A 23,005-nucleotide genomic window follows, 5' to 3' on the forward strand; every position below is an offset into this window, starting at 1 on the left:
TTACGAGCCGCATGATGCTGAAGCCGGTCTACTCCGCCGCGCACCCTCTCGCCGGGGAGAAGGTCCCCCTGACCGTCTTCGACCGCGCCGCCTCGGACAAGTTTGTCTCGGCCGTGCGCGTGTACCCTGCGCCGGCACCGTCCAACGATGCGCTCAAGGAGGGACTACTCAGGGCTGTCGCGCTGTACTCACACTTCGCGGGGCGCCTCGCCGTCGACGGTCACGGCCGGCCTCAGGCGTGGCGTCGGTCACTCGCAGGAGGCATACCGGGAGGAGGCAGGAGATGTAGCGATGCGGGTTACTCGCTCCAAAAGAAAAGAAAGGAAAAAAAGAAAAGAAATTACAGCCTGGCTCCACCACGCGCGTCCGCTGGCAACTCAATCTTTCATTCGCGTCTTCTCACGCGCACCTGTGTGGCTGTGTCTGCTTTCCTTAATTTAACCACGCAGCGGCCACTGTTTTATCTCAACGCCACACTGCCCAGTACTTAAATTTACATCTGCTCGGTTCCAGCAGAACTCCGGTACTAGTATTTTTCTTTTGGAGGACATTTACAAGATGGACCGCATACCAAAAACATAAACAACAAAACCTCGGCAATCCATTCCTTCATGATATGCGTATACAACAAAACAATTCATGCCCGTATTACATATACTTCTTCGCAGCTACAGCCCGGGATCCAGATATCGACACCCTAGTACCAGACCAAGGCGCAGCATGCAAACTAAAAGATTGCAGCTGAATCGGTACTGCACCCTGCAAGCTGGCTACTCACTCATGTTCTTGCATCTCACGTTACTTGCTGATGGTGATCAGCCTGTCTCCCACAGATGCCGTATGCGTCGTCGTCGTCGTCGTCCTTGGTATGGCTGCTGCACCAGCACCTGTCACAAACAAGAACAGCAGCAGCAGCCGAGTTTTCACTTGCCTAGACACTCAACAAATACAACCTGTCACGCTTCTTGGAATTCAGCATATATACACAACATTCCTTGCATAACAACAGCAAGCTAGTATTTTCCTCAAACATATAGATTAGTACATCTTTACATCTCAACTAGTACGAGAAAGGGGTATAAAGGGTTATTTCAAATACAATCATGTCCACATTACTCAAATTATTTCCAGATGAATACACGCAGGTGGGAATCGCTTGCGAAAAAGGCCAGTGCAATTAGTGTCCAACTGAACTGGACCATTCCTTTCGTAACCAGCAAACTAATTCCCAGAACAGAACAAGACCTGACCATCTTCATGTTTGTATCATTGCTAGAACTGAATACCACGGTTGCAATAAAACAGCAGAGCATGAAGAAGAGGCCAGAGCAAACCTACACAAAGCTGTCAATCCAGAACAGCTGGAGGGTGTAGCGATTGACCATCACCAGCAAGTTGTGGTGGCTGCGCAGGCTGCCGAGCAGCCTTGAATCCATCTAACGTCGACCCAGCTTGACACCTTCGTGTCAAATTAGATCACAGTCTGCATGCAGAATTATGGTTAAGTTCATCGGTTTAGAATAAATAAGCTTGTTTAATTGAACTGAAGAAAAATGAATATACATCTCAATCTGTGGCCAACTACAAGTAAGAAGAACTCACGTAGGAGGAATTAAAGCATGTATAGTGCTGCTACATGAGCTGAATCCGCTGGAATCAACTAAGAATAAGAAAACCCATCATCTACTGTAGGTGACTTGTCCAATTAAAGCGATGGATTCTTGCACGATACTAGTACAACGCGTGAGTATTGCAGCACACGGGTGTGCAGCTGATTGCAAATAATCATTTTCTACAAATCGGAACAGCATCGCATTTGCTAAAACAGGCCATGCGCAAGCCGCCGCTGCTCAGCAAGTGTTGGGCGGGCGGGCGTCCAAATTAACAGAGGAACGAAGTGAAAGTTTCGACCTTTGCTAGGAAAAATATCCTTTGGGGGGGCTTCGGATGCGGAGCCACAACTGGCTCCTGCCAAGATTGCCGCCTTCGGGGACATCAGCGCGCGGCAGAGGAGGCCGGTGAGCGACGGCTGCCGGAATCGGCGGGCCTGCGCGCCATCGTCGGAGTGCGGCACCGCACCGTACCTCCCTCGGCCAAGCTGCGCGAACCGCGCATGGCGAGCAAGCCGGCCGCGCCGCCATGATCTGTGAGGCGCCGGCGGTCGATCTGATGCGATAGGGGAGGGAAGAGGGCCGACGGCGTTCGGAGTTTCGGTCGGTGGCTGGGAGGAGAATGGGGATTAGGGCCGGGGGTTTCGGTAGGGATCAATAGAGCGGCTCACCGCAAAACGGGCCTTGGGCATGCTGGTCAAAACCGCACGGCCCAATTCTAAAAGGAAATTGTTAGACAAAATCCAGCGCGCGAAATATTTATTTCGCGTTGCACAGCGCGGGAAAATCCACTTGTTTGGCTTGGATTAGCTGTACGTATATAGTATCTCCCATTCTTCTTCTACCTCCATTCAAATGAACAAGTCTTATAAATCCTAGTCAAAACTTACTATAGTTTGACCAAATGCGATGAAGAAAAAACATAAACATCTACAGCATGAAATAAATAGATTATGATATTTTACAGTGAATCTACGAATATTGATTTCGTATCATCAATGTTCATATCTTTATCTAGAAATTTGGCCAAACTTAGAGAATGTTGACTTTTCATTAAATTTATAATCCGTATTCATTGAAAGGGAGGGAGTAATATATAATTTCATTTGGTAGAGGGAAATAACATTAGTATATGTCCCTAAAAAGTCATGTAGGAAATATTTTCATTTGGTAGAGAGAAATTAATAATGTAGTATATGTCCCACAAAAAAGAAAGACACATAGCAAATATTTCTCTCTCCCTTGTAGCATCGGGAACTACACAGACCTCAGTTTATTTCTCCTGAAAAAGTCAAGGAATCGGGATGATTGAGGGTGCCTTTGTGTCTTGCCACCGTGAATAATGGTCAAACAATGGATCGGGTAGAAGGCGCTCAGTTGAGGTAGTACCATGACAGCGCCATAAGGCGCGGGCCACTTAATTAGAGCATGGTAAACACGATGAATTGGTGGAACAGAACTTTTCTATAAGTTACATGAGATACATAGGAGGAGGTTGGTGCCAAGAATTGTACTCGTCTTACCGAGTGCGATGGGCTTAAGCAAATAATTTTTGAATCGAGCTTGGTCATAGGCATTGTCGAGATAGTGGCACTCTTGAGTTGGTTAGATGTATTCTATCGGATAGCAGCAAGCCGCTAATGTTCAGTGTTGTCCGCGTTAGTGAATAACACGATGAGAACAAGACTGATAACACGACGAGGGCGGCGCGGCGCACGGCTCGCTAGAAAAATATTGCGACCCTTCGAAATCAACGTTTCTTGAAAAGTATTTTAGAACTATTCAGTCCAATCTTTTATCAAATTTAAATGAGTGTTAACTATGTTTAAATTTTACATAGAAGGTAGTTCTAAATTTTTGAGATAGTTATATTTTCCTAGATCATCGAGATTCGGTCAAAATGTGGTTGAAACCGTGTACCCTGGCTAGCGGTGGCGGAGCATGACGAGAAAAGGAAGGGTGGGCCGGTCGGTAGAGATTGGGCCATTTGTGTGCTATTTCTTGCTAGTGGGCTAAATTTATAACAAAATATAAGAGAAAGTGGCGAGAAAAGGGTGGGCCACGGCCCAGTATGGCCCACCCGTAGCGCCGCCCCTGCTGGCTAGTACAACTCAGGCTAGTCTAAGTTATCTTCATAGTGGATAGAAACTTATATCTGGTGTTATTCATTGTGTCATTATTATGTTGTAGACTCATCTTGCATTGGAGTGTGTGATGTTATGATAATATAGCTAGTTACCACCTCACACTCTTTTTTAGAAACACAGTACAAACGCAGACTCTCACATACACGCGCATACACCCACCCCTATAAACGCGCACACACACACCCTACCCCTATGAGCACCTCCGGAAGACTGAGCCCTCTCGATCTCTTCATTTATTGGCATGCCATATCACCAAAACATCTTAAGTTGTGTAATATTACTAGCTATATTACTCCCACTATGAGTAGTCTCACTAGCTAAGCATGAAGAGGTGAAGACGCACACGCCTATAGCTAGTATTCGATGTGGGCATGCATCACCCACGTCCATATCAGCTGCTCATATTGTCATATATATGCATGGATCGTATTCTACACTTTGACTAGCAAGTAATGTAGCTATATATTACTACAGTATGATACTACCCCTTTGCATCGATCAGTTCATTTGTGAGGGTTTCTTTTAATTATAAGCAAAATGCACAACTGGACCAAAAGAAAATGTTTAACACATGGTTTTGTGATTTCAATTATTTCTTCCAAAATAGTTACTATTTAGAAACGACCCAAAGAAGAGGAAAATATAATTGGTATAGAGTAAAAAGTAGACGTGAAACATTGAGATGGTGTCCCAGTCAAGGTTTTAAATAGCGCGTAATTTCGCCGGTTTTAGCGCGCAATAGCGAATTTGGACCCTCCACGGTATATTTGACAGAAAATAGTCGCTACAGTGCTAAACACGAAATAACACGCTAAATCGTGCTAAAACACATAACACGTAGCGGCGCTAAAACGTTTAGCTGCAAAAAACAAAGGTCCAAAACTGCATGCCAACCCATCCGCCCAAAAGTCCAATTTCCCCAACAAAGCTAACCTAAAGCCAGGATACGTACAACAAAACCTAGCCTAAATCCCAGTTTAGCAGTTCCGCACGGAAGCGACGGTGGTGGCTGCCTCTTCCAGCGTGATGTCGGCGTCCGTTGCTTCCTCCCACAGAGTTCTGTCGGCTACTTCCTTCGGCTCGGATGTCGAAGACGCCTTAGAAAAATCACCCACCAGGTTAGAGCTGACTAGAACCTCCTCCTCATCCTGATTTGTAGATGCGTAGATGTATTAAACTATTGATATGTAGTTCTTCATATTCTGAATGAGTGCTTTCAGTTGCCTTCTTGGCTCTAAATCATAATGGTAGTATGTGTAAAAAATGTTGTCTTTAATTTGGTCCTGGGAATCTACTTTGAACAATCTGGTTATGCAATTTGTCTGCTAGACAAGTTTTTAGTTGCCGGAATCCTTAACATTTGCATATCTTTTTGCAAAACGCTATTTTATATATAGCGCGTTATAGCGCGCTATAACGTGCATAGCGTTTGGAGAAGGTCCTCGCTAAATGAAATAGCGCGCTATTTAAAACCTTGGTCCCAGTAGACTAGCTACTAGCTAGTTCAGTTAGTTTCGTAGCTAGTTGGAGCCGTATGTTTGGTTAACTTACATGTACGTGTGTTGGGTAAGTAAGTTTGACTTATCATCTCCAAACGTGAGTCATTGTGGTTGGCTATGCGAGTGTGTGTATATGTAAGTTTGACTTATCATCTCCAAACGTGAGTCATTGTGGTTGGCTATGCGAGTGTGTGTATATGTAAGTTTGACTTATCTCCAAACGTGAGTCATTGTGTATATAAGAGGCAAGAGATTGCACCTTGAGAAGAAACAAATATAGGAAAAAAACAAAGGCCCCAACATACGATGTGTTTGTCAACTTTGAAGTGATGGACCCCTTGGCCGAAATCAAGGCATCCCCACGGGTGGTGATGTCGAGAACGACGAGAAGAGATAACTAGTTCGATACATGCATTATCGTGGCCGTCTAGCCCGAGAGGTGTTTTGCCGCGGCCATAAATCGGTGAGAAGTTGTCGCGTCTAATGACGTTCAGATTTGGTTTTACGACGACGATCTTGTGAGATGCAAATTATGTCGAGGAAAGGTGGGTGCACTCAACACCGATATTGACGATGTTGCATGGTGTCTCATCGAGTTTTGCAGTATGTGCAATTGAACAATGTTGCATGTGTGCATAGATCGCATCTAGTTGGGTCGTACTGCAAAGAGATTCAGGACCAGCTACATGCAAGTATTTAAACATGAGGCCTTAGCTATGCATTAAATTAATAACACCGAATCAGCGGATACGGAGTGTTGAAAATATCAACTTAATGGCAACACACATCAAGAAAGAAGGTTACAAGAAACACAACTTGAAGGTCGAGGCTCTCGTCCATCCGAACGATCAGAGCATTGTAGAAGACATGTCGAGAAGGTACACCTTCCAAGAGTGATCTAGCCTTCGTTAGCACCTGGTTCACCATGGATGTAGAGTCATCCGCCTCCACCTTCGACGAAGGCCCCTACCTTATTGTCGTGACCGAAGGACACCACACCTTTGCGAGGCAGAGTAGCTCCTCAAAGAGCACGGAAGATTCAGAAGACATATTTCCTAGGGCAAGAACCAACACGAACACCCCATCAAGCGAAACCCACAGACATCATCATCGACCGCCAGACTGACCACTCGTCAAGACGCAAGCATTAGACTGACATCGCTGAAAGAGGACACGTCGGGAAGAATGGCAACCCAACAACCACCATGAAAGGCAAGGCCATGCCTCTGCCTCATGCTAGCTAGCACGACCATGCCGTTGAAGAGGAGATCCCCATCCCATCTTTCCCATGATCGAGGGTGTTTCACCACCGGCGGACACAAACCACACTAGGGCACGATAGGCAAAGGACACCGACCAAAGACGGTGCCACGTCGCCTCAACAGAATTACCGCCACCAGTATCCTCTTGACCACCGCACTGCTCCACCACCACCACCACCTCGTCCCATAGCGACGCCTTCAAGGAGGAAACGACGCCAGCACGCCGCCGCCCAATCGGAAGGATTTTGGGTTTTCACCGTGGAGGAGGGGAAGGGAAGGGAGATAAACCTCAATGTCGCCTCCAAGAAGGGGAGCGGGGCACCTCGTCATTGTCGCCATGACCGCCACCACCAGCCAAGGGTTTCCCCTGATCAAACCCCCATCCCCGCCACCCTAAGGCTTTAGCACCGGTGAGAACGCTAGGATGGAGTTGCATTGGGGCAGGAACAAGACAGTGGAGAACCATTGTCTTTAGATCTAGGTAGAAGGTCGATGAGATCGTCCATGCCGTGACCAGCAGCCTGCGCCCCAATCCACCCGCGCGCTCGAGGAGGACGACCCACATCGCCGGTGCCGCCGGCGACGCCGCCCTCACCTTCAGAGGCTTGATCCTACGGTACTAGAGCTCTACCCGACTAGCGGGAGCAGCGAGATTTTTCCGCCATGGTCCTTGATAGGGACGCACGGGCGGGCTCCCACGCGCGGCGGCGAGAGGCCGGGAGAGGAGGACGGGGAGAGGGGGGAAGGCGTAGGCTAGGGTTTTCGCCGCCGCTCGAGTCGCCGCAGAGCGGAGGCACGTGGGGGTCAAGCGAGTTTTTCCAGCTACATGCAAGAATAGCAATTGACGTTGCAACTAAACTACTTGTGTGCATGCATTGTCAACGACTTGCTCTATCATTGCCCGCGCTGGTTTTATAGAGTTTGTTTGAGCCATACGGATCACAACTCACAACTGAGAGAGAAGAAATTTGGAAGACCAAAATTAGCACCGAAAACACAAGACGCATTCACGCCTTGCACTTTCCCAACGCACCCACCTCTCTCCTCGATCCCCAACGCCACTCCTCGTTTCCCCAAACACACCACACACCCACCCAATCTAGCGATTCCTCTCGATCCAGCGCATGGTCTTGGTGCGGGCGGTGAAGACCTAGGCGGCGCGTTCGGCGACCTAGCTCCGCCCCTACACCAGCCCCTCCTTCTAACCGATTCCACGGCCGGCGGGAGGAGCTCGTCGTGGCGCTGGATTAATTGGCGGCGGGGAGGCTCGGAGGAAGAGATTGCGGTCACTTGCGTGGAGCTTCTGCTACCTGCGACCACCACCCCAAGCTGCTTCCAGAGGCGACGTCCCCGAGCTCCTGCCACCGGCCACCTCTCCGGCATGCTGCTGCCGGTCACCTCGTCAGCCATCTGCTGCCCGGTGAGCCTCCATCGTCCCTCCTGCATCTATTTCCCCCAACAAAATGTCTCCTTTTTGCTGTTGGATTCAACGTCTGCATCGGCAGTACATTGGGCATGCACGCATGGAGTAGATGAAAATCCATTTGCTGAATCAAAAACTCTTGTTGTGCGTAGGCTGCTCCGTACTTGCATATTTTCTAGACATGGGCGTGCTCCATTTTTTTTTTTTACTCTGTTTACTTGGACATAACCAAAAACAATAGCTGTAATTTGTGTTGTTCTTCCCCTTGTTGTCTCACTAGTGTACAAGGCGGAGGACTTTGATTGGTTTTGCTATGCTTGTCAGCAGCAGGCCTGCAATATATTCCTCTCTCTATTTCGATGTGCATATATGTTTAGCCTTGTTGTTCATGGATAAAGTCTAGTACTCATGTGTCTCTAATAGCTAGCTACATTTGAAATTGTTAGTGCTACTGCCAATTATCATTTTTCTGAAACATAGAGTTGTTAATTTCAAGTTGAGAGTTGTGTGCTTTAATTATAATTTCAAGTCGACAAATAGTGAGTTTTAATTGTGTTTCCAGATAACTTTCTTTTGATTTCAGTTTCATGCTTGTGCATCGAAGCCTAGTAGCACACCCACACTGCATTTTCTTATCATGGTCAGAGGTTTTCAATTGTTTACTTTTTTGTGTATACTTGTGTCATGCAAATAGGAATCAGGTTCAGATAAATTGTCTTTATTTAGTCCCTGACTGTTCAGCACTATGACAAGTGAATACTACTTGTTTGTAAACGAATTTGAATGTTTGCGAGAGAAGATGATTTGCTATCACTATGGTGTGGTTGATTCATCATTAGGACACATCGGTAGGTTACGGGAGCGTCTTCATTTCTTGCATGGACTCTTGTAGTAAGAAGCGTTTCCATTTCTTGCAGGGATTCTTTCAGTAAGAAGCGTTCTCATTGGGCTCCTATAGTAAGAAGCGTTACGGAATAATTGACAATTGGTGTAGGGATGACTCTGTTTCTAATTATATTGGTCATGCTTCTATTCGTATCTTGTCATTGATGTCTAGGATTTTTTTGGTTGATCGGCAACTCGGTAGAAGTTAAAAACTCGTAATCGGGTCACAATCCTGTTTTTATACTAGATATAATTCCACGGCCATGTTGGCTTACCGGGTAAAACTGGAGACTAGATTTTTTCATGGTTTCTTGCCAAATATTAACTTGTATTGTCCGTAATATTTTCTTGTGTTTACTTTCACCGCTAGAGCTCGTATAATAACTAGTTTAATTTTTTGTTTTATAGCAAAGTCGTTCATCACATATCATTAACCGTCCGATTTTCACCATCTCTTAGCACACAAGTCTTTTATCTGAATTTCCAAATTGCACCCACACTTGATATTTTTTTTGCCGCAACTCTGTTTCTTTTATATTATTTGAAACATGGAATTGTAGGTAGCTGTGTATATATTTATATGCGATGACACTATCAAGGTGAGAAGTATTGCAAAGGGCAAAGCAGAAAAAATTAGTACAAGAGTTGGTAATGAACGGGAAACAAGTCCAGGATGATCATCTGATCGACAAGAGGATATAGTTTCATTACTTCTTGACGATAAACAGATCGCACACAAATTGGAAGAAATACTAATGCAGGTAATTACTCCCCCAATTTGTAAGTAGAGGACATTTTAGGCTTGCTACCTTAGTTCTTATTCGAGAATAGAAGATGTTTAACAACTTCAGGTGATTTTGTCTGTGGTATTTCCTGATATGCTCTTCTCTTTATCAAAAGTTATCGATAGTGTGAGGTGTGTTTGTTGTGCATGCATGCATCATTTGACGTACAAGGGCATATGATATATCATTGATGGTATATTACTTGCATCAAAGATGCTATATTATTGATCGTATAATACTTCCATTGAAGATGCTCATTTTACTCAACACAAGCATATGTTGAAGTAACTAATATAGTTGGTCATTTCGACCAGATCCCTAATCCTAGTGCCCAAAGCTAACAATAATATTAGTTATACTAATACATGCTTTAACTCTTGTGTATGTATTTGTTGTTGGCAAATGATAATCCTATGGCATATAACGGATCTGGTTCCATATTTAATTTGGCGGAGTGTTTTGTTGTCTTGTAGCATTTCTTATGTACCATGTATGTTTTATTACCTTAATGAACTATTCATTGTTTTCTTAAATACTTGCCGAGGTATGTTGTATAAAACCACTCTTATGCGAGTGACTCAAGTTTCAGGTCCTCATAAATCTACCTTATGTTCCTTGCAATTATAGTTCGCAAAAACTCCGTGGACCGATTCTCATCACACTATTATGATAAGCCTTGTATCTTCTAGCGAGAAAATACTAGTGTTCTTTGATCCTAAAGTCGTATTATCTTTTTTTATATCTCATGTATATTTTACTTTATGTGCTAAGGTTCGCTTCAATCTTGACGGTTCATTTCGATGTGAGTTCATTTCGACGTGACCCGACCGTTCAGGCTCTGGGAGTCTTTCTTCTTGCTAAGCCGGCCATGGCCTCTTGTGGCCCGTCGTAAGCATCCGATCCATGATATGATTACGTTCTTTGAGTCGGTGTCCGACAATACCAACATGCCCATGGACACGGAGGAGCAAGCAATCTAGTGCCTCAGTGCGAGATGGGCACAACGTGAGTAACTTCTCCATTGTGCTTTGCATTAAATGTTGCTTCAAACATTTTGCTATTTGTTGGTGATTGATCACTATGCATTTACGTGTGCCATGCATACACCGATGGATGCCTAGGTGTGGGGCCCAAAATTCCATTTTGTATTGCATTTCCAAATCACAACGTGTATGTACTTATGTCGCAACATAATTGTTGTAGCATATACCCTTCTCAAGCTCGGAAGTACAAGTTCTACTAAATTCTCGCCGGATTTTTCTCTTGTCCTGTCGTCGTTGTAGGATTAGAATTTGTCTGTAACACACCCGTTGTTTTGGTGGATTTGACATGTACTTTAACTCTTGTGTATGTATTTGCTGTGACAAATGATAACTATGTTACATATAACGGATCTGGTGCCATCTATAAATTTGTGGAATGTTTGCGATCTTTGTAGCATTTCTTATGTACCATGTATGTTTTATTACCTTAATAAACTATTCATTGTTTTCTTAACTACTTGCTAATGTATATTGCATCGTAACACTCCAATATGAGTGACTGGAGTTTCAAGTCCTCATAATTTTACCTTATGTTACTTGCTATTCTAGTTCGCAAAAACTCCATGGGTGATACATATAAAAGTATTATGATAAGCCTTATATCTTCTAACCGAAAATACAAGTGTTCTTTGATCTTAAAGTTGTATGATCTTTTTAGACCTCATGTATCTTTTACTTCATGCTTTGGATCGACCAACTCATCTCACTACTCACTTGTATATTATCGGGCCCACCAACATTCCTCACCGATCGTCTATGTGCCGCGGCTCGCATCATCTGCTCCCACTCATCGGCGGTTCATTTTGGCGTGACTTGGCCATTCCGTCCCCGGCGGTGATGTCGCTAAGATGGCCACGGTCTCCTGTCGCCGATTTATGCTTGTTGCTCCATGATATGATCACGCTGCCGAGTTGGTGTCCGAGAATGCCGACACTCCCATGTACACGGAGGAGCGGCAATCCGGTGCCTCGGATCCGAGATGGGCACACCGTGAGTAACTTCTCCATTGTGATGCGATAAATGTTTCTTCGATCATTTTGTGATTTGCTTTGGTTATTGATCACTATGCATTTATGTGTGCCATGCATACACGGATGACAGATGGATCCTCGGGCCGATATTGCGGCTAACCGGTAACCATACATGCTATTTGGGTCATCTACGCCTATGAGTAATGTTGATCCTGTGAAAATGCTTATAGTAAGTCCACCTCTTTTCCTTGTACTGCAATTGCACAACTTCATCATCTTTTTCTACTTATGATTTAAATCGGTGTGGATATTGTTAGCTTTATGAGTTGCTTAACTAATTGCGTGGTTTTTCCGAAACTTATACCCGATAATTATGCAACCTTTGATTTTGCTTTTTCTCTTTTTTTCACATACTTGAGTGACTTCTTGTTCTGAGATGACATGCTTGATGGCGAGGATTCGGAAAGCTGAAAATCACCGTGTGCTCCTATTTGGTAAGATTACTAAAATGGTGGTCATCCTTGAGCCGCATTAGGAAAAAGTTCACATTTTGCTTCATATAGTTTAAACAACCCGGGAGTCGCATATTCTCCACGTTCTGCATAAGTTATTGTGAACCCTGGACCGTATGGTCGATCGTTGCCATTGTTGTTTTGGCCTAGAGCATGTTGATCTATCGTTGTCCAGTATAGTGGCTTTCCCTTTCCAAAGCATCGGATCTTAGGTGGCTGGTTTAATTCTCTGGTGTCTTTCTCAATTTTTTAGCTACATGCTAGTATATTACACACCGATTATTAAATTCCTGATTTTTGAGTCCTCTTTTGCACCATCACTGTGTTATAAATCAAATAACATTAGAAGCTTGCAACTTTCTATAAATCTTGAACTATTTTTTTTTTTACATTCCTTTGGCACTTGGTTGTTAATATAGGGTGGTATTTATTGTTGTCTTGCTATTGAGAGTTAATTATCATACCTGTTCCTTTTATCTAGATGCTTGTGTCTTGACCGAATTTTGTTGTCACGTCTTTCACCGGGGAGGAGATCGGTCCATGATGGGGACTCGTGGAGCTCCGGGTGTGGTCCTGGTGGCGGGCGGGGATGAGGAAGGCGGCGTGATGGTGGGTCTCGGCAACGGCAGTGACCCTGGCATCACATGAATGACGGTGGGGAGCCGCGGTGGAAGAGCCTATGATCGCCTTTGTCGAGCTGCTACAGTGTCAATGCGGAGCAAAAACCGTTGTCTTTCCCGACCCGCAACTCCAACCCGCCACGGGCCACGTCCCCGACACGCTACGGGCCTTCTCCTTTACGACGACAACTCTTGCCACAACACCGGGGGTAGCAAGGTCTGCCTCGTCCACACCAACCAAGACGGCGACGATGACACACAGGTAATTACTCGCACATGCCCAAGGCTGTATGTGACACACATGTAGATGATAGAGGTTGCAGATACATGTCATGTTTCGGAACAACCAAACAAAAGTTGTTATTTTTATTTGGCTTTTATTCACTATTTTTTCACCTGAGTGTCTGATAGCCACTCATTAGCTAGGCTTGGTGGGTTCTAGTGTATTTTGGACGAGTGTTGGTCCATTCCAGATGTAGCTAGTTTACATATATTGGATGTAGCTTACTTTGTTATTTTGTCTTATTTTTCCTGTTTGGTTCCCTCTAGCTAGCTATTTGCACAACTAGTTTCATGCTCCTTGAATCTGTGGCTCCTTTTACGACTAGGGAAAAGCAAAACTTGCCGGTGGAAATTGTCGTACATTTTTGTGACTAGAGAAGCGAAACTTGTAGTATTTTGCAATAAAACACCATGATCCCGCTCCAGCGGGGGTATGGCGACTGGGGTATGGACCTCCCTCGCCGGCAAGCACGATGACATGGATGAGCATGAGTTGGCCCCGATGGGGCCAGTGGCTACCCAAAGCTCGTCCCTGGCCGCTCGATCCATGGGGCGCGATGCGAAGGCGGCGGTGGTTGGCAAGATGTGTTGCCCCGGTGCAGTCTACATCGTCCGAACTCACCAGCCTCGGCTCCGCCCCCTCGCCCCATCCCGGCTTGGCTCTCTGGTCGATGTTGCAGATGCCTCGCTCATGGGCATCGTGCCGTTGTTTGCAAAGATCCCTTTCGGTGCTCCCGCTGTTTGGAGAACGGCCACCGTAAGTGTGAATGCCGCAACCCCTGGTGTCCTCTTAGCTCGTTGGCATACCTTGCCGCGCCACCAGTGTCCAACCATGTCGCCGATCATCATCACGCTTCAGCTTCATGTGTGGGTTCGATGAGATCGGCTCCTCCCTCCAAAGAATTTCGTTGTGGGTCTTGGGCATCGGTCGTTTCTACTCCTGCTGGCTCTGTTCCACTGTCTAATGTGGTGTTGCAGTCCACTCTGGTTGCTCGGAGTTGAGCGATTGCAAGGTTGCTTGGGGCGGATTGCGAGCTTTCTGGAGCGGGCAGGAGGCTACTTTGAGCAAGATCTCCCCTTTGCCGGCTATGTTGGAGACCACCCATACATTGTGTCCTCCTAGTGAGGTTGGTGTTGACTCCGCAAAGGATAGGGGAGTGGAGCTCTATGGATGCTTCTCTCCTCGTTTTGGGGACAGTCCATCGTCGTCGTTGTCGTCCACCTTGCCCTCTGCATCGTCTACCGCTGAGGGCGACGCCATTGCCGCGGTTGTCACTCCGGTGCTGCTGCAGATCATGCCCGATCTTCGAATATTCTTGGGAGTTCGACTTTGCCTCTCCAATGGAGCATATGGAGGTGGATTCAGCGCCGACCTTGTGCTCACTCGGGTCCTCAGATGTGATTTTAGCGCCCCACCCACCACCGTCGGCTCTTAATCCAGATGCTCTCTTTGCAAAAGAACTTTGCGACGTGCTCAGTAGCTTGGAGGCTGCTATTCCTGGATACGGAAGGGCGATCACTTGCATCCTAACATGAACGACAATCAAGCGCAAAAGTAAAAAGGTGGATGATTGCCCTCGTGGTGGCACCAGGAAAGAGAAGCCACTCAAGTGCAAAGGCAAGAAAAGTGGCGCCATAGGAAAGGTGCTTGAGGATGCTTGATGGATGAACTTTGTTTCTCGCCCTGTCCTCTTGGTTTGGGTATGGTGTGTGCTCCTCGTGTCGCAGTTGTCTTCGCTTTGGCTTTGGTTGAAGGTAGTCTAGTTTCTGCTTAGTGGGGTTTCTTGTTTGGCTTGGTTGTTTCTCGGGTCTTGAGTGGACTTGCCTCTGTGTGAGAGTAGGAATCGCCATGTGATGACTTTGTTGTATGGTTTTCGCCCGGTTTTTCGCAAATTAACCGGACATCTTCTTAACTAATGGATAAGGCAAAGCTTTTCGTTTCAAAAAAAATCGGTGTGGTTTGTTTTCACTCCTTGTGAGTAGTACTAGTACGGTAAGTCCCTTGCCAGGACAAAGTATTGAGTTTGGTACACCTCCCACAATCGTTCTTGTAATAGATGCCAATGGTTTCACAGGTGTTTTGGTTCGATGTTGAATTTGCAAAGAACTAAATATGCCCTTAATTTTCCAGCTTTGAGTTCCGGAATACACTTAATGTTAAGAGCCCATTTCGGTGCAATCGTCAGAAAGAAATCTGGAAGGTAAACCGTCATCTCACCATACCTTGTGACTAGTGTAGATGGACATGCTTGCAACTAGTATAGTTATTTGTGTTGCTACCTTTGCTTGCTCTTAGATAGTGGGGGAAAGTATAATCACGGGTAGATATCGCCATGGGAAATCTGCAACCCTTAGATACTAGAATCTACCTGGTCAATACGAAGATGTTTAAATATGTAGAAGGGAATATGAAAAAGGAAGCTCTTGATGAAACTACTATAATAGCTGGAGCTCTGTTTTCAGTGAAAAGAAAGCTAAAGATGCTATGCCACTGTTTTGTGAAAATTTGTGATTGATATATATGCGAAGCTCGATAGGTATTGGATTGTGTGGTGTGAACAAGAATTCCATTAAACATTGGCTACAAATATGCATCTCTTTTTTGTTGACATGAATTTACGTCGTGCTTAGCACATAGTCCAATCATGTGTGTTCTGTTTTGCACAAGTAAACTAACGCGAGATATCATTGGGAGCCGTCGGAAGCGGGATGCCGTTTTATTTTGGAAGGGAGACAATTTACGCTTTTGAGAAGCTGTTATATGTGTTTCTATCACGGGATTTTAATTTGGACGTAAGGTTATAGTGTTCTTCTATTTCGTCAGAATTAACCCCTATTTGTTCCTGCCATGTTGCCATGTCGCTGGAGAGTGATTTTTTCAGCAGACAAGATTCGCAAAATTGACAAGGATCATTAGTTTTTGGCCGATTGGAATCTATGTGATTAAGTAGGTAAAGGTAGGAACTTGGTGGACGCTAGGTTGTCAACCCCTTGTACGAGTAGTTTGATTTAATGATGAAGGATATGTAATATTGTAGCGCTTGACACTTGTTTTCAAATCTTTTACAAGATGTGATATCTTGTTGTAGTTGTAATACGGACGAATCATGCATGTACTAGATAGTTATTACATGAGTATAAATATTGGTGGCTATTTTAGTTTCTTTTGTATCAAATGTATAACTCTCATAATAATTCATATGTGCAAGCGTATATTGTACTCATATACCTTCAGCCATATATTTCCACATGAAGAATTTACTATCCATTATCCCGATGATGAAAAATCCCATAAAGAGTGTGTAACTCTACACAAAATTCCTCGAATGTGCAATAATTGCGGTGCCATATATCTAATTAACCAATAATTACATGTTGGTATAGTTTTTAATGTTAGTACTCCCTCTGATTCAAATTAAGTGGCGTAGATTTAGGCAAAAATGTTGCATCAAATCTGTCTAGATTCATGAATCCGCGTTGATTGATTTTTTCGGTGGGAGTATAGTTTGTCATAGAAAAACATGAATAATCGTACACACACATTATTGTGAGAAATCTCGACTCTGAGAATATTAGCTATAGCATTAGCTTTGTTTGTTAATTGAGAAATGCAGGTGGACAACTTCTGTGATTTTTCTGTGGTATTTGCTAATATGCCCTTATGTTTATTAATAGTTATCAATAATGATTGAATTGCTGATGGTAGTTGGTAGGTATAATCTGGTGCTATTTACTCTTACATCTTTACTCAATGAATGATTGAATTGCCCTAGCACATTACTCGGTTGCTAGTTCATTATAGTTCATGGAAAACCGACATAAAGTATTTTTCATTCTATTTAAGTGACTTATCAACGTGACAATTATTATTTTCAAGGCAAAATAATAACGGCGAGGCATGGGGCGATCATCCCCGATATTAGAGTACGACCCTGGTCGGGAAAGGGACTGTTCAAGGCCGCGGAGCCCATCATCGATGAACGGCCGCTGCTCTGCCTCAAGGCCTAGCGCGGCGGCCTCGATGCCTGTCCGCAGCTTGTTGACATCGACAACCAAAGGTTGAACTTTTCTCTTTGGTCATCTTTGTAATCGGTTGCTGCCATGCTATCAAGTAGTGTTCTGCATGGTTCCTTGGGTTGTGAGCTTCGTGCCACACCCTTATGTGTGCTTTGTGCTAATTATTAAATGGTGTTTCATGAAATGTGTGCATTTGCTTGTTGTAACTTTGCTATCAATCTCATAAGGGGAGTTGTTGCTAGGATTTGGTCTTGACAACGACGGTGGTCGTTGTAGCCCATCTTGTTTCTTTGTTTAGGACTCGTCGATCTCTGTTTCGGTTCAAGTAGTACATACATATTGGCATGCATGTTTTCATCGTATTTTTACCACTACTAGATCAATTGGTTATTCCATGCTATATTTGATTGTACTGCAACATGGTTTTAAAGGCGTCGCGTAGGCGTCGCCTAAGCGATGCTTAAGCGTCCGAGCGTTCCAGGAGGGCAAGGCGTCGGCGTCGCCTTTGTTTTCTGCCCAAGGCGTCTCTGAGGCGTCCAAAGGCGTCGCCTAGGCGCGAAATCGCCGCCTTGGAAGAATCTGGACGCCTCTGTTCTGTGCGCGGGAAACTTTGGGCTGGCGGGAGGGGAAAACGAAATGGCGGGCTGGGAGGGAAATTGAGGGCCATCTATAGGGGAAAGAGAGGGAAGAGAGAGAGAGGGCAGCTCCTCTCACGCGACCTCCCCAACTCTGGCCGGATATCTGCTTCGCTCCTTCATCTGCCGGCCTCCCGGCTCCGGCCAAGCTTACGGCGACTCCTCCCACTGGTGCATCCCTCTCCCAGAGGGAAAACAATGTACAGCTTCCATGACAGCTTCTCTTGGTGCCTTGGTGGTGTCTGGTGTGTGTATGTGATGCACTTCTTCTTGCCTGCTTTGCCTCTGCTCATCCTACCTAGCTGATGCTTTGCTTCCAACAAGGCAGCCTCAAAGGCGTCGCCTTGCAATGCGCCTTGAGCGCCTAGGCGTTGAGGCCCCCCCCCCCGCCCATCTCCTTGGGACGCCTTGGCGCCTTTAAAACCATGTCGCAAGCAAAATTCAGTGTTAATGTGAATTGCTTATGTTGAGGTAGACATATATGTACGTACCAATTATACGATGTTGATGCAAAATATTGAACGTATCTTGCCAAACAAACAAATAGTGAAAAAGGAATGTTCTGAAATTGCGAAAGAACACTTGGCAAGTTTTGAAACACTGGCAAATTATTGCCAGAAACATTCCAAAGCATCACAGAAATTTTGCTGCTTTGTTTCAAAAAAGGCAAATGTATGCTAAATACTACTCTTGAGAATTTGTACTACGTTTTCTTTTTCACTTCTTCTGAGAAGTTCTATAGTATGGTAGTACCTTGTTAGGACCAGCCTTCAGTTTAATAGATCCCCCATGTTCGTTCTTGTAATAGATACAAATGGTTAACAAGTATTTTGGTTGGATGCTTAATTTACAAAACTGAATATGCCCCTTCTCATGTTTGAGTTCAGGAAGAGAGCCAGCGCGGCGCAATCAACAAAAAGCAGACTGGATGGTAAAATTATTATATCACCATACCTTGTGACTAGCTCTAGATGGACATGCTTGAAACTAGGTATTAATATGCTTACTACAAAGTTTCTTGCTCTTGAGTCCTACGCTGATCGATTTGTTCTTTTATGGCAGTTTAGCAGTTTGGGATCTTGCCAACCTGATAAAGCCAATCGACATTGTCACTTTCGAACTTGTAGTGATACTCCTCTCTATTGTTCCTAATTTTTTGTGGAGAGTCTCTCAACTGATTGGTATGTACTGAATAATCCTCGAATTCATCTGTAGGGGTGCTTTCTAGATACATAACGGTGACAGTTCATATGTGAAATTAATAGTTTCATCAGAGCGAATGTGAAATTGTCCCCAGCTAGATTTCTATATAAGTACATGTGTAATTTTCCTTCCTGCATGTCAACTTCATTCGTTGTTAGCTATTGTGAACGACCATCTATGAAATGGTTGGGCAACATGCTTGGAAATTGATAATTGTGTTTATCAATTATAAAATGGAGTCTAATCCAATATTTGTGGTGTACTGTATGCCAACTCTTTCTTTCGGTTCTCATGTAGTAATAATGTGAATATATGAATTTATTTCTTTTGCCATGTTTAATATAGAGCTGATGGATTTTTTGGTTTGACATAGCAGCAAGATAGTTGGTGAAGTGGATTGAAATATAGAGCTGTTGGATTTTTTGTTTTTCTTAGATGAATTTATTTGAATTTGACAAAATATGTATTATATTATCGTCGGTACCAATCTATAGAATCATGTGTTGTTGTTGGGTTCTACATACTCCTTTCTTTGTAATGCTGTCAGAGTGAATGAGCACGACCTTTTAAAATTCGTTTGCTATACATAGTCAGTGCTGAAACTTGTATGCTTTCAGGCCCTCCGACCAGCTATGCAGTGCTGATGCTCTTGGGCTAACCGAGGCCTCCCAGGCCCTGCTTCGACTATCTTCTCGGCGTGGCGACGGTGACGCTCAACCTCTGCTACATGCTCTCCGGTGAGCTACTAGTTTACCCCTTCTGTTTTCTGGCTCCAGTGTTCTCTGTGATTGGCTGTACTTATGCTCAAGCCGATGACCCTCGGTTCCTAGCTCTCTTTATCATTGGACCAACTGTATGTTGTTGCATGAGTAGAATTTTATCGAGGCATGAAGATGATGCATGGTGAATCTGATGCTTCTCTATTCATCTCTATTATGAATCCGAAAGAAAAAGAATTGATAGAATCCAAAGTTGATATGTTTGTATTTACTTGTGGGAATCTGATCTTTTTGTATTTACTTGTGGGAATGAATGAATGAACAGGTTAGTCCATGATGGGAACCATGTTGTGCTCCTCGTGGAGTTCCAGGCGTGGTCCTAGTGGCCAGCGTGATGGTGGGGTCAGCAGTGGTGGTTGACCTCGGCGCCACTGGAATGGCGGTGGAGAGCCGCAGAGAAAGAGTTGGTGGTCGTCTACCAGGCTGCTGCGGGCGTCAATGTGGAGCAAAAGTTGTTGTCTTTCCCTACCTGCAACTCCAACTTGCCGCTGGCCACATCCCGACCTGCTACTGCTGGCCACCACGCCAGGGGCCCCCGCCTTTGTGACGACAGCTCCTTCTCTAGCACCAGGGGTGGCAAGTGACCTTGTGCGTGGGTGGTGGACGAGATCTTGTTGGACAAGATGAAGGTTGACAAGAAGCAGATTGGTTAATCCAACGAAACAAGGTACCTTACCTGCTGCTCCTCTGTTTTCTTTTCATTGCCGAGCTATCGATCCTTGGGTGTTGCTGGCATGCATGAATGTTTTGGTTGTTAACTAGATAGTGAGTTAGTTCTTGTCATGTTGTGTATATGTGCCAATTCAGAGATGATACAATCTGAGGGAGGGTAACACATACATACGTGCATGTGATGTCCTTCCTTTTTTGTTTGAAATTTATTACCAAGGATTATATATGCAGATAGTGTGGTACAGAGAAATCACTATATAATGATGGTTTAAAAAAAGGATCATCCTAGTATTGCCTTGTAAATTAGAAATTTTCTTGCTGCTTGTATAATCTCCATGCACTCATTGCCATGTTAATGAATTAGGATTTGCGTTGCACTCATCTTCAGTATCCATCCTTGTTGTGTGTGTAGATGCTTCTACAGCTGATGGAGGGAGGACAGCAAGCCTGCTTGAGCTTGCCTGGCCTGGAGCATCTACGCAAATCTTGCTCCAGGTTTGTGCTAGTTGCAGCACAGGTACTTAGTTTCTTGACCTAGACATGCATTGACGTCCTTGGAACTGGTCTTTTTTTCTCATTGTTTTGCTGTGCAATTTATATTGAGGTCCTAGACAGCTATTTGCGCATTTGGTTTGACAAGTGGAGCATTTGGTGCGCTGCTCTGTTTAACTTTGCTACACGCAGGACCTCTCTATCTATGAACTAGCTTCATTATGTTATCATGCTTACTTCTTCACATATTTTGATATGGTCAGCCTAATCCATCTTCTTCGAGGAAAGTTGTCCAGTGTCTTATCAAGTCTCATATCTAGTTTTGCATGTGAATGAGTGTGTTGTGATTCGAGAAAACATAGTGGGTTTAATCGTCCGTGCAATTGATGTTTTCCCTTATTGGTTAATGAAATCGGTGAAGCTTTTCCATAAATTGGCAATCCTTTCTTTTGATGAATCCGAAAGAAAAAGAATCGATAGAATCCAAAGTTGATCTGTTTGTATTTACTTGTGGGAATGATTGAACAGATTGTGTTAGGTCTAAATGTAGCTTTCTATATATGCCAAAGAAGTTGTTTCATTGACGAGTAGCTTCTTTTCTTTTGCTCGTTACAACATCATTACTAATGATTTATGTGACCTCTCGGCAGGGCTTGTGTATATGCTGCGATGGCGGAGATGATAGATGGCAAGTTGGCACGGGAGGAGCAGCAGCAGCTTTAGTACCCAGTGACCCTTGGTTCCAACAAAGGGAGGAGCAGCAGCAGGTTGAGGACACAGTGGCACTCGAATACTCGATGCTGCAACAGCGAATACCTCAGCCTCTTGCTGGCCATTGTGCATGCAGATCCTCTTGTTGTCACTGGAAAAGTAGTTAAGCTGTGAAGCTTGGGTGCAGCCTTGTGTCATGTAACCAAACTTGATTATCTCTGTAAAAGTAGTGATGAGATGGGAGCTCTGCTGATACTGTTGTTAGGAGCTGATGGGTCTTCGTGACATTCTTTTCTTTCTTGCTGATGTATTTGATTTACATGTTTGAGTAGGACCATCAGAATATACTATTTGTGTAACTTGTGTAAATAAAAGCAGTATTTGAAAATTTGCATTTGAATCAGCTCATTTGATCATCTTTGAGATAAAAATCAAGCAGTATGTATGCATACTCGGCCTGTGTCTAGCCAATTGATAGATGATTTTTCCTTGTTTGTAAATGTAGAGAAGCGAAGATGATAATCATTTTTGTAAAGTGGTGTGGTGCCACCATATAAATTATGTATACTTTTTTTGAGAAATTGATCTAGAAAATTGGACCCAAAAACGGCACATCGTGTGGTTAATTTAGGGAAACCGGCAAAATATTACAGACGACAACTCATGGCACATCATATGTGTAAATTATTTATATTACTTGGTCGAGGATACAGAAACGCTGATTTTAGTAGGAACGAAGATGCGAACTGTTTGGTGGAGTATATATGCAAATCATGTCATACAACTTCCTAGCAGCTGCTAGCACCTGTATATATAAAGGAAAATTACAACTTGTTAGGTCTATTATATTCGATCTGTTTTTCGCTGGCGTCAAGTTAAATTTAGTACTTTGGAAAGAAGGCGTGGCAATAGTATTTCTTAAGCAAAGAGAGGAGGAGTTGCCTCCTCGTTATGCACACCTTATTTTAGTTACCTTCGGCCGTGCATGTAGTGATTAAGAGAGAAGACAAAGCTTGGGAAGCAGGATTGTTTAGCCCGAGGTGTGTCCTTTGCATGCTCCACTTAACTGTTCCGAGTCTCAAAGGAAAAGGGAGGCATGAGACGTAGGCGTAGTCGTTGATGCGCTTGAGGACCTTGAAGGGACCATCGCCTCGAGGCTTTAGCTTGGAGTTTCGTTCTTGAGGGAAGCGGTATTTGCGAAGGTGTAACCACACTAAGTCTCCTTCCTTGAAGATCCTTGCCTTCTTCTTCATGTTGAGTCTAGTGGCTTGACGAAGGACTTGTTCCTCGATTGTTGCCCTTGTATCTTCATGTAGCTTCTTCATGTATTGGGCTCGCTTGTCGATGGTCATGTTTACTTGCTCATGTAGTGGAAGAGGAAGTAGGTCGATCGCCGTGGGTGGTTCAAACCCATATACGACCATGAAAGGACTTCTCATTGTTGTAGAGTGCTTGGC

At 44.3% G+C, this 23,005-nt stretch overlaps 2 long non-coding RNA genes across 3 annotated transcripts; one reads left to right on the forward strand and one right to left on the reverse strand.

Annotated features, from left to right (window-relative positions):
• Window positions 1–581: 581 nt before the first annotated feature.
• On the reverse strand, window positions 582–2,184 carry LOC127291745 (uncharacterized). The gene is made up of 2 exons (XR_007844704.2): window positions 1,912–2,184; window positions 582–1,483 (listed from the first exon to the last, which is right to left on the reverse strand). It is a non-coding gene; the product is annotated as an uncharacterized lncRNA (long non-coding RNA).
• A 16,101-nt stretch (window positions 2,185–18,285) lies between these two features.
• On the forward strand, window positions 18,286–21,932 carry LOC127323599 (uncharacterized). 2 transcript variants are annotated; one of them, XR_011744276.1, is made up of 6 exons: window positions 18,286–18,682; window positions 18,754–18,872; window positions 19,512–19,631; window positions 19,939–20,340; window positions 20,758–20,862; window positions 21,488–21,932. It is a non-coding gene; the product is annotated as an uncharacterized lncRNA (long non-coding RNA). The 2 variants fall into 2 exon arrangements; XR_011744277.1 differs by having other exon boundaries at window positions 18,286–18,622.
• Window positions 21,933–23,005: the final 1,073 nt, after the last annotated feature.

This window comes from Lolium perenne, chromosome 4 (assembly GCF_019359855.2).
Source record: "Lolium perenne isolate Kyuss_39 chromosome 4, Kyuss_2.0, whole genome shotgun sequence".
In the NCBI taxonomy this organism is placed as follows: Eukaryota; Viridiplantae; Streptophyta; class Magnoliopsida; order Poales; family Poaceae; genus Lolium; species Lolium perenne.